Below are 11,105 nucleotides of genomic sequence, written 5' to 3' on the forward strand. Positions count from 1 at the left end.
GAAGAAAATTATTTCTCCAGCTTATCTTACAGCACTTTGTCAGATGTCTTACTTATTGGATTTCATATGCTAATTTTTTAATGGTTAATAAATTTCATATGCTAATGAAATTTCATATGCTAATTTTTAATGGTTAATAAATTAGTGACTACTTTAAAATGTTTCTATTATGCTAATTTCATATGCTAATTTTTTTAATGGTTAATAAATTAGTGACTACTTTAAAATGTTTCTATTACTTCTAGAAAAGAAGTGTGTGGCTCTTCAACATTGGTGCCCCATCCTGCAGCTTCTAATTTGGTTTTTCAGAACTATACATGGCTAGTTGTTGGAAAGAATATCCTTTCAGATATTATATACGATAGCCTTATAAGCCCTGTTCCTCACCAAGAGTATTCTTTTTTTTTTTTACCAGGAGTATTCTTAATAAGTATTTAAATGTTTAGCTTGCCAATCTCAAAATATGAAAAAAAATTAATTTATAACACATAGCAATACTTATGGTGTTTTCTCATTTTACCCCATTCTCTGTCATTTCATAGCTTATATAAGATTTATTTTCCAATATCCTCCAAAAAGGACTTTTTGAGCTCTGTCCATTACCCTGATTCTTGCACCTGTTCATTAAATTGATTAGCTAAATGCACGCAAAGGACACTGGAGTTTCAGGCACAGTGTCTCTCTCCTTGTTCATTATTTTCTTTTGCCAAATCCAGAAATTTGATTTACTAATGATCCTCAGAAGCCAGTGGGGAAGGGAGAGGAGTGGAGACAAAAAAACAAGACATTACCTTCCAGAAACAATCAGATGTCTCAGGCATAAGGGTGACTCCTCTGTTGTTGTTGTTCAGTCGCTCAGTCATGTCCAGTAATGTTTAAAACAGTGCATTTTTGTTACTCATTAATGTATAAAACACACAGAACTTAGGTTGTAGTAATTGATTCATTCTTTTTAAAAATAAATTAGTATGATTTGTGGAGAAGGCGATGGCACCCCACTCCAGTACTCTTGCCTGGAAAACCCCATGGATGGAGGAGCCTGGTAGACTGCAGTCCATGGGGTCGCTAAGTCGGACACGACTGAGCAACTTCACTTTCACTTTTCACTTTCATGCATTGGAGAAGGAAATGGCAACCCACTCCAGTGTTCTTGCCTGGAGAATCCCAGGGACGGGGGAGCCTGGTGGGTTGCAGTCCATGGGGTCGCACAGAGTCGGACACGACTGAAGCGACTTAGAAGCAGCAGTATGATTTGTAAATTGTATGTGTAATTTATATGAACAAGTTTTCATAGTGTTCTCTTTAATTGTAATTCAGAATGTTTTTGATATACAATTACATCTTTTTTGCCAGTCCTATTATTCTGTGATATGGTGAACTTTAACTTGGCTTTACCCGATTACCATGTCACAGTAGTGAATTCTGAGGAAATTATGATTTTCTATTTGTCAAATTAAACATGATATTTTCCTGGTTGCAATAGCACAATTTCCAGTAGTACAAATTATTGTTGGTATCTAGGGACATAGATTATTCTCAGATCTAGAAACAATGGTGACTCTCCAAGAAGTGTTGAACTTTCCATATTAGGAGAAATACATTTTTCCAAAATAAGGGAGACACTATTTATATTGCATTTCAAAATTTCAAACTTGCATTACATTATGCTGAAGTAATGGTTGAGAACAGTAGACTGGATTTAGGAATTTTAAAGACACTGTTATCTTCAATAAGGTGGAGGCTTGTGGGGACCTATGGGGTCATTACATAAGATCAACTCAAATTTTATTATTTCCAGAGGAGTGTAACAATGCTGATGAGGGCAGTCTTTAAGTAACTAGAATTGCTGTAAGTAGCTGCCTCAATTTACATCAAGTGCAGTTAAGCATTGGAGAAGGCAATGGCACCCCACTCCAGTACTTTGCCTGGAAAATCCCATGGATGGAGGAGCTTGGTAGGCTGCAGTGCCATGGGGTCGCTAAGAGTCAGACACGACTGAGTGACTTCACTTTCACTTTTCACTTTCATGCATTGGAGAAGGAAATGGCAACCCACTCCAGTGTTCTTGCCTGGAGAATCCCAGGGATGGGGGAGCCTGGTGGCTGCCATCTATGGGGTCACACAGAGTCGGACACGACTGAAGTGACTTAGCAGCAGCAGCAGCAGCAGCAGCAGCAGCAGCAGCAGTTCAGCTTGGTCGCTCGGTTGTGTCCAATTATTTGTGAGCCCATGGACTGCAGCATGCCAGGCTTCCCTGTCCATCACCATCTCCTGGAGCTTGCTCAAACTCATGTCCATCAAGTCGGTGATGCCATCCAACCATCTCATCCTCTGTTGACCCCTTCTCCTCCTGCCTTAAATCTTCCCCAGCATCAGAGTCTTTTCCAGTGAGTCAAATGCTGGCATTCATTAAAAGTAATTTTATTGATATGCATACCCATGAAATTAAAGTGATAAAACTAGATTCAATATAAGGGGCACTATTCTCTTTGGAAATTGAACATAAGGTGGTATGATGCAATGGCTGAGCTTGTGGAGTTTGGAATCACATAAAATGGCTCAATTTACCAGCCTTGCATCATTGCAAAAGTTACTTTCCATTCATCATCTTTTTATCTCCATCTGAAGAAATAGAAAGTGTATTTCATGGAGATGATGTGAAAATTAAATTTTCAAAAGATGTATAAAAAAGCCTAGCAAAATTAATTCATGGTAGAAAGTAAAAGGCTTAAAAGTTGTTCAATAAATTTTGGTTATTTTTATTGTGATATGGCAAGTATTGTCACAAGAACTATTAAGGTACGTAAAGAGGGATTGCTTATCAGAGTTGTAGTGAAGTGTGAATTAATTCAGAACTTTAAGATGATAATTGACCTCTAAAGTCCATTCTAAATGTGAGATATTTACATTACTATGTACTGTTTATTTTAAAATAAAATTATGTATTAAATTATATATCACAATACGTAATTCATAGTTTTTCCATGGTGTTCCATTTCCTGAACACTCTGTAATATATTCATTAGCAAGGTCTATTTATATATTTTCTTTTTTTAAATTTTATAAATTAAAAAATTTAGTTGGACGAAAATTGCTTTGCAATGTTGTGTGAGTTTCTGCTGTACAACAATGTGAATCAGCTATAAGTATACATATATCCCCTCCCTCTTGAGCTTCCTTCAACCCCCTTCCCCATTCTACCCCTCTAGGTCCTCATAGAGTACTGAGCTGAGCTTCCTGTATCATACGGCAGTTTCCCACTAGCTATCTATTTTACACATGGAAGTGTAAATATGTCAGTGCTACTCTCTCAATTCGTCCCACTTTTCCTTCCCCTACTGTGTCCATAAGTATTTTCTGGAGGTGCTGCTAAACTCAGTAACAGGAGACAGACCTGACAGAAAAGAAAGAAAAACCTTTTCACTCAGGTTAAATAATTGACTAACTTTAAATTTCCTTTAGTTTATCAGGGACATTTCGACCTGTAAGGAAGTACAGAGTACGCTCTAATCAACAGCTATAATTTTGTCACATCATCTGTTACCAGGAGATGCTATTCCTTGAGGAGTCCACAGAATCACAGCACTTCTCAGTATTGAAGTAACTGAAAGATTATAATGCTTTCGTTTCTACTGTAGAGGATAAGTAATTTACTCACATCTGCAACACTAAGTTATGGTGCAAAAAGGGCTGGATTAAAGGTCTCCTAACTTGCAATCATTTTCTCTCCAGCACCTCAACTCCTAAACACATGCACACATTCATTTGTCAAAATAGCTCAGTCTCCAAATAGAGAGAAATGCAAGCTTCTAAAAGGCTCAAATGTGTGATTCTTCACTGATCAGCACAGAACTGACTCACAATAGGGGTCTAGTTAAAATATTTCAGACCCGACTGGATCAAACCTTTAAAGCACTAAATTAAAACAATCCTTTTGTTAGAGAAAGAGGACCATCATACTAAATCTCTGACCAGTAACTGATGATGCTTTTCATCTGTGATGCTAATTGGTCTCTAATACTGAGATCACCCAGTTCAGTTCAGTTGAGTCACTCAGTATTTTCCGATGCTTTGTGACCCCATGGACTGCAGCACGCCAGGCTTCCCTGTCCATCACCAACTCCCGGAGTTTACTCAAACTCATGTCCATTGAGTCGGTGATGCAATCCAACCATCTCATCCTCTGTCACCCCCTTCTCCTCATGCCTTCAATCTTTCCCAGCATCGGGGTCTTTTCAAATGAGTCAGTTCTTCGCATCAAGTAGCCAAAGTATTGGAGCTTCAGCTTCAACATCAGTCCTTCCAATGAATATGCAGGACTGATCTTTAGGATTGGCTGGTTGGATCTCCTTGCACTCCAAGGGACTCTCAAAAGTCTTCTCCAGCACCACAGTTCAAAAGAATAATTCTTCAGTGCTCAGCTTTCTTTATAGTCCAACTGTCAGATTCATACATGACTACTGGAAAAACCATAGCTTTGACTAGACAGATCTCTGTTGGCAAAGTAATGTCTCTGCTTTTTAATATGCTGTCTAGGTTGGTCATAATTTTTCTTCCAAGGAGCAAGCGTCTTTTAATTTCATGCCTGTGGTCACCATCAGCAGTGATTTTGGAGCCCCCCAAAATAAAGTCTGGATTGGTTGCTATCACTTGGGTGGAGGAGGATCACAGAACCCATTTGAGTGGACTTGCCTGCTCCCCTCACACCTTGCCCTTTCCTGTTCTCCAGCATGGTGTGCCTATATTTGTTCAGAGGCTCTTGGATGGCAGCTCTGACAGAACAATTGGTGCTGAGCCCTCCCCTGGCTTGGGCCAGGGAGACCCAATGTAAGCATATACCTTGGATAGTGAGCTATTGTGGGGTAGGGGAAGGAAGGAACTCAGTTTTGTCACTGTGTCCAGGTCATGTCCCTTAAATATTGTGATATAATCTTCAATGACCAGCTATCTCTGTCATATGGATCCCCAATTCTTTCTACAACAAAAAGTGTGTAGATAAGTTGCCCTCTATAGAGCTGCATCAGGGGCTTCCGTATGTATAAGACACAGTTTTTTTCCTTCACTTCTCCTCCAATAGAACATCCCTAGCCTTCCATCCCATTCTTTCAGTGTCCTAAAAGGATTTAGAAATAAAGTTGTCAAAATAATTCCCCATTGGCATTTTCCTTTATTATGTTGAGTTATGCCAGGGAAAGGGAAACTTTCTCTTAGAATTTTATGAGAAACTGTAAAGAATTAGAAAGATCCCTCCTAGAAGATTCTGTGTTATGTCCTCAAGAGGATCTGTGATGTTGGTGCCTCTCTCTAATATGTGAGAATATATCAAAGGATCTCCCCCATATCTTTTCTTTCCCCTGAACCCTAATGTTAAAAATGTCTGTATCCCTGCCCTGGAGGTTCTCTGGCAAAAGCTGGGACTAGTTTTCTCTCTGTGTCTTCAGGATAAAGCTGGATAAAGTTTAAACAGCTTCTAGTAATCTTTAGTACTTGAAATGACTCTTTAGATGAGGACCATACATGGGATGTTCTTTGATGCTTTAAAGAACTTAAAGCATCTTCTGAAAACCTAACACAGGTTAGTGTTCACTAGGAATGTATTTTGAAACTTTCTAGATTATTTCTCCCACATCTCTTCATTCTTTGATTTGAGCACATGAGAAGAGATTCAACCAGTAGAGAATAAATAAAAGGTTTTTTTATCATGCCTACTATGTTCCTTAATTAATCATGTTTTGTTATCTCTTCTTCTAGTTCTTCCCTACTTTTCCCCAGCTTTGTCATCGCCATTACTGAAAGTCCCCAACATTTGTACAGACCCCTAGCATTATAATAGATCCACTGGATGAGATAAAACTTAATGAAAATTTCCCTTTTGCTTAAAAATCACCTTTTTCTTTCCTATGAATGTTTCAGGCAAATAGTAGAAGAAGAAAGAGGAATTTTGTCTGAATTTGTTACAGCAAGTGGAAGGGACATAATATCATTAAAATGAAAGAGTGTTGGAACAGGAGCTCCTTCTTCTTTTCCAAGATCCTCATAATAATCAATTCCCCAGACCATGAATTTATTTGTTTAGGTCACTGATGTTTTTCTGAGCAACTATTATATACAGGGCTCTGTCTGGACTCAGAATTCTATATGAATAATATTGCTAGAAAAATCCCAATTATCATGGAACTTGGCTAGTGACAGGAGAGAAAGGTAATCCAATTAACAAAGAAAAATATTTCAGAGAGCAATAGTGCTATGATAAAAAATATATCAGGGTCATGGGACAGAGAAAATGGGATTCACTTGACTTCAGTTCAAGTTGCTAGGGAGGCCTCCCTGAGACTTTTATTAATAGTTGAAAAATGAGTGATGAGAAGGAAGTGGTTATGTAAAAGACATAAGACAACTGAGAAAGAACCAAGTGTGGCAAGGTATGTGATGTGTTTAAAGGATGGAAAAAGGCTAGAGTGGCTGAAGCAGAATAAGTAAATTGATGAGTAGAAATACGAGGTTGGAAAGTAAATTAGGAGCCAAATAATTTGGCCCTGATGGCTAAGATTTTTTTTTTTAATTTATGGAAAAAGATATGTGAAGCTACTGAAGGGTTACAAAAAGTCAGTTTATATTTACTAAAAAAATAATTCTAGTGTATATTGGATTATAGGGATTCATCAGGGACACCACATAGGGTTGCAATAGAATTCTCCAGGGAAGACGTGCTTATGTCCTCATTTATTGTGGTGGTGACAAAGACAGTGGTAAAGAGAAAGGGAATAGATTTGAAATAGATATTTGTATGCCTTATTAATAAATTATATTAGGGAGGAGTAGAAAAATCAAGCTTATCCCTCAAGACTCTATCTTGAATTGCTGGAATAAATGTAAGGATCCTGCTTATTGAGATAGGGAAGACTAAGGGAGGAAAAAATTTGAGATAAGTGGTTAGGAATAAAAGATTTATTTAAGCTTAAAATAATTTTTGGGACATTTATGTGGAGCTGTCAAGGCACTAGTTGTATTTATGAGACTGGAATTCATGGGGAAGCCAGGGCTGAAGATATATATGTTGTGGTCATGGACAACTGTGTTAAAGTTGCACATGGAGAGGGAGTAAGTAGCAGAAGACAAGAAGCGAGCCAGGGTCAGTAAGTCAGCAAAGGGGTCTTAGTAGGAGTACCAGTGATATTGATGAAAACCGAGAGAATGTGACGCAGAGAGCAAGGGAACTTAGATTTTTCAAGGCGGGGGAGACTGGCTATTTGTGGTATGACTAAGAGGAGGGTGAAATGAGAAGAAACATGACAGAAGTGAGCACTGGGTATGGTGGATCTGACATTTGCTGTCACTGCAGGAGACCCAGATTTAATACTGACATCCCAGAAACGAGTGTGCAGGCATTTGTGTGCAAGAGTGTTTCATTGAGAAAAACATAGCAGACTCCTTTCTGAAAGGTGGGGGAAGGGAGCCTCTGTAGCTTCTCTGATCTGTCTGAGACTTCTTTTCTGTGTAAATCTTTTCCTTTTTCCCCCTTTAGTCTATGTATTTTTACATAGTTGAAATGATTGTGTAACCGACTTTTGAATTATGATTTTTTAACATAAGGACATTACTATTTTTATAATGCTAATACTATTAGGGTAGTTTCATATCATTTGTTTTTATAATTGTAAGAGTTTACCTCACAATCCCCTTTATCAGATATCAGATCCTTTTTCAAAGATGTAAGTGCCAAGTACTCAGTTTACATTTTATATTTATTAAAACATTTGTATTTCTTTGATTTCTAAGATTCTTGAACAGCTCTCACATATTTATTGGCCTCTTGTTGTTATTGCTTTAGCAATTATTTATTCTCTATTATTTCTAGGGTCCTGGTGTTTTTCTCAATGATATGGGTTCTGTATCCAGCAAAATTAACACTATTTGATATTTGATTCATCTTTTTCTCAAGTGTGGTTTATATTTTTGACTCCATTTATTATTTTCAATGACAGAAATTTAAACATTTTGTTTAATGAAATATGCTGCAAACTTGTTAGGAATGATTTACCATCAATTTTAAACTTACCATTTTAGAATATTTTAAATTGTTTTCTTCCAAGTTTCTCCATTATTTTATTTTAAACTTGTATTTATTAAGGCTGATATTGTCAGAGATTATCTCAGACACTAGGCACACATACTAATGAGGCCCAGACCCTGCCCCTAACTCAAGTGTCAGCTTAAAAAGAATGTGCATGCTAAGTTGCTTCAGTCATGTCCGACTCTTTGCAACCCTATGGACAGTAGCTCTCCAAGCTCCTCTGTCCATGGGATTCTCCAGGCAAGAATACTGGAGTGGGTTGCTATGCCCTCCTCCAGGGGATCTTCCTGACACAGGGATGGAACCCTCATCTCTTATGTCTCTTGCATTGGCAGGCAGGTTCTTTACCACCAGCTGCACCTGGGAAGCTCTTGAAAAGGGAGAAAATTATAAAGTGATAATAATTCCAATAGTAAATTCACTTGTTTTGCAAAGGAGAGGGATTGATCAGCAGAGTTTAATTACAAGAATTCTTTTTCAAATTAATGACTTTCTTTCCTTCTCCTTCTGGACTCATGCTTTTTTTGGAATTCAACTCAGAGTTCGAGATTCACCTGTGTCTTTCCATCTTACCAGGGTAGAACCATTTCTGAGGTGTTCTAAGGTGTGAGTGCCTGGAGACAGCTTTCCTCCAGGACTTCATCCTCTGTCCTTGTAGCTACCCCACTGCTCTTCCCTAATTTACCCACCCCACTTTGAATCATAGTTTCTCTCAAATTGAACAAGGATAATAAATAGCTGTGATCCACTGAAGGCTAAATTCCAGTTACCGCTTTACGTACTTTGGGTGCTTTAATCTTCACATAACCCTAGGAGGTGAACTGGTATTATTATTCCTTTCTGTAGGTGAGAAAGATGGGCACAGAGCAATGTAAAAATCTCCCAGGATCAATCAGTAAGAGGCAGAGTCTGGATTCAAGTCCAGGAACATGGATTCAGAAATGACACTTTTAATTAAATACTATATGCTTTACGCAGATTTTTAAAAATTCAGCAATAAATATTTCCTGAAATGGGGAAAAAAAGACACGTAAGTATCCTCAACATCTCTCAAACTAATGTGCCAGTGCTGTAAAGGTTAAATTCAGGGTCGTGGCACTAACTTCTAAAGTTGGCCAGTTGGCTGGTTTTGAGTGAGGCCTGCCTGAGGCCGCAATCTGGAAACAGTGGATTCAGAAAGGCAGCCAACCGGGGAGACTTACTCTGTCTTCCTCACTGATTCCCTCCATCTCTTCTGTCCTAGGGGAGCCTACAGTGACTGTGTATCCTGTAAAGACCCAGCCCCTGCAGCGCCACGACCTCCTGGTCTGCTCTGTGAATGGTTTCTACCCAGGCCACATTGAAGTCAGGTGGTTCTGGAACGGCCATGAAGAGGAAGCTGGGGTGATCTCCACAGGCCTGATCCAGAATGGAGACTGGACCTTCCAGAGCGTGGTGATGCTTGAAAGAGTTCCTCAGAGGTCTTCACCTGCCAAGTGGAGCACCCCAGCCAGACAAGCCCTCTCCCAGTGGAATGGAGTGAGAAGCTCTCTGATCTCATAAATTCCTCATTCACCAAGGAGGAGGCTTGCTTACTCTTGAGTGTCAGGTGTCTCCTCTCCCGGCAGCCTATTTTCATTTGCTCTATTTTCTTCTATCCTTCAGCTTAGGTTATTAGAATAGTCTTGCGACTATCCTGTGATAGAAATCCTTTGATATTTATAGATATCCTGTGATAGTTTTGACTAATACCTACACCCTCCAGGAAGGCAGTTATACCTGACAGCAGAATAGAGTTGCTCCTAGTTTGAATGTCCCAATGATATCACAGTTCAGGGTCACCCCATGGCCCAGGACACCAGTTCCCTTTGTCAGGCTGGGCTTGCACTTCTGAACCTGTTGCTCTGAGTTCATTGATATTTGACAAGGGATACATCCTCTACAATGTAAGGCCCTTCTTGTTATGAAGTGAGTCCAGTCTTAGCTCTGCCTTTTATTAGCTCTGTCATGCTAGACAAATTACTTAACATCATTGAGTTCCTGGCACCTCACCCTTAAGATGTTGAAGTAGCAGCCTTATGTGATATTTAAATGAGTTTAATGCTCAGCTTGTATCTGCTCGGTGTGATTCTTAAATCTCTTTTCCAGAAATGGTGAATTATTTTTCCAGGGTAAATTTTTTTTCCCCCTAATCTCACAGTTTTGAGTCTCAAAGTCTCAGAGAAGTTAGAATTGGGCTAAAAATCACTAAAACTAGCTTCTTTTCTCAGGGGCACAGTCTGACTCTGCTCAGAGCAAGATGATGAGTGGAGTCAGGGTCTTTGCTCTGGGTCTGCTCTTCCTTGTGGTGGGGCTGTTCACCCACTTCAGGAATCAGAAAGGGAAGGAGCCCGTTGGCAGCTGACACTCCTTACAGACTTTGGGGGGAAGAAATATGACTTTGCTCAGTTAATTCTCTATAAAGGGTCTCTCAACAACCCTTTATAAAATCTTTCTTTTCCTAGTTGACCTCAAATTTCCTGAAATCTGGAAATTGACAGTCCATGGTTAACTATGGTTAAATATGAGGTGATGGCTTGCAGATATAAGGAAAATGTTAACATGCATGGAGATTTGTGGTAGAGATCCTGGGGCAAATGCAGGAAGAGACACTAAGACTGAAGAAGTTACACTGAATTTATGTGACAGAAGCTTCTTAGGTCACAAGCTCTCAGTGTCTGCTCTCCTTGCCCTGGCATCATGTGATATGGATTTGGTATTAGGGAAATCTGAGTTTAGAGGCTGGGAATATTGTATCTGGGGACTAACTTGCCTCCATATATTTTTAGCATGTATCTTCCCTTCTCTTTCCTGGGACACCCCGCACTTCAGCCAACAGGTAATGCTCTTTAACTCTCTTTTAGAAACATGTGTAGTCTCCCTAGAACAGGTGGTAGAAGCTACAAGACAGAGACTGAAATAATGGGAAGGACTATGGATCTGACATATGATCAGGTGTTTCCACTAAAGCTTCTCTCTACTAAACAGAAGGCCTATGCTCTAAAGTAGCTTT

At 39.2% G+C, this 11,105-nt stretch overlaps 1 pseudogene; it reads left to right on the forward strand.

Annotated features, from left to right (window-relative positions):
• Positions 1-7,065: 7,065 nt before the first annotated feature.
• Positions 7,066-10,581, forward strand: LOC132343585 (DLA class II histocompatibility antigen, DR-1 beta chain-like; annotated as a pseudogene).
• The last annotated feature ends 524 nt before the right edge of the window (positions 10,582-11,105 follow it).

This window comes from Bos taurus, chromosome 23 (assembly GCF_002263795.3).
Source record: "Bos taurus isolate L1 Dominette 01449 registration number 42190680 breed Hereford chromosome 23, ARS-UCD2.0, whole genome shotgun sequence".
NCBI lineage: Eukaryota > Metazoa > Chordata > Mammalia > Artiodactyla > Bovidae > Bos > Bos taurus.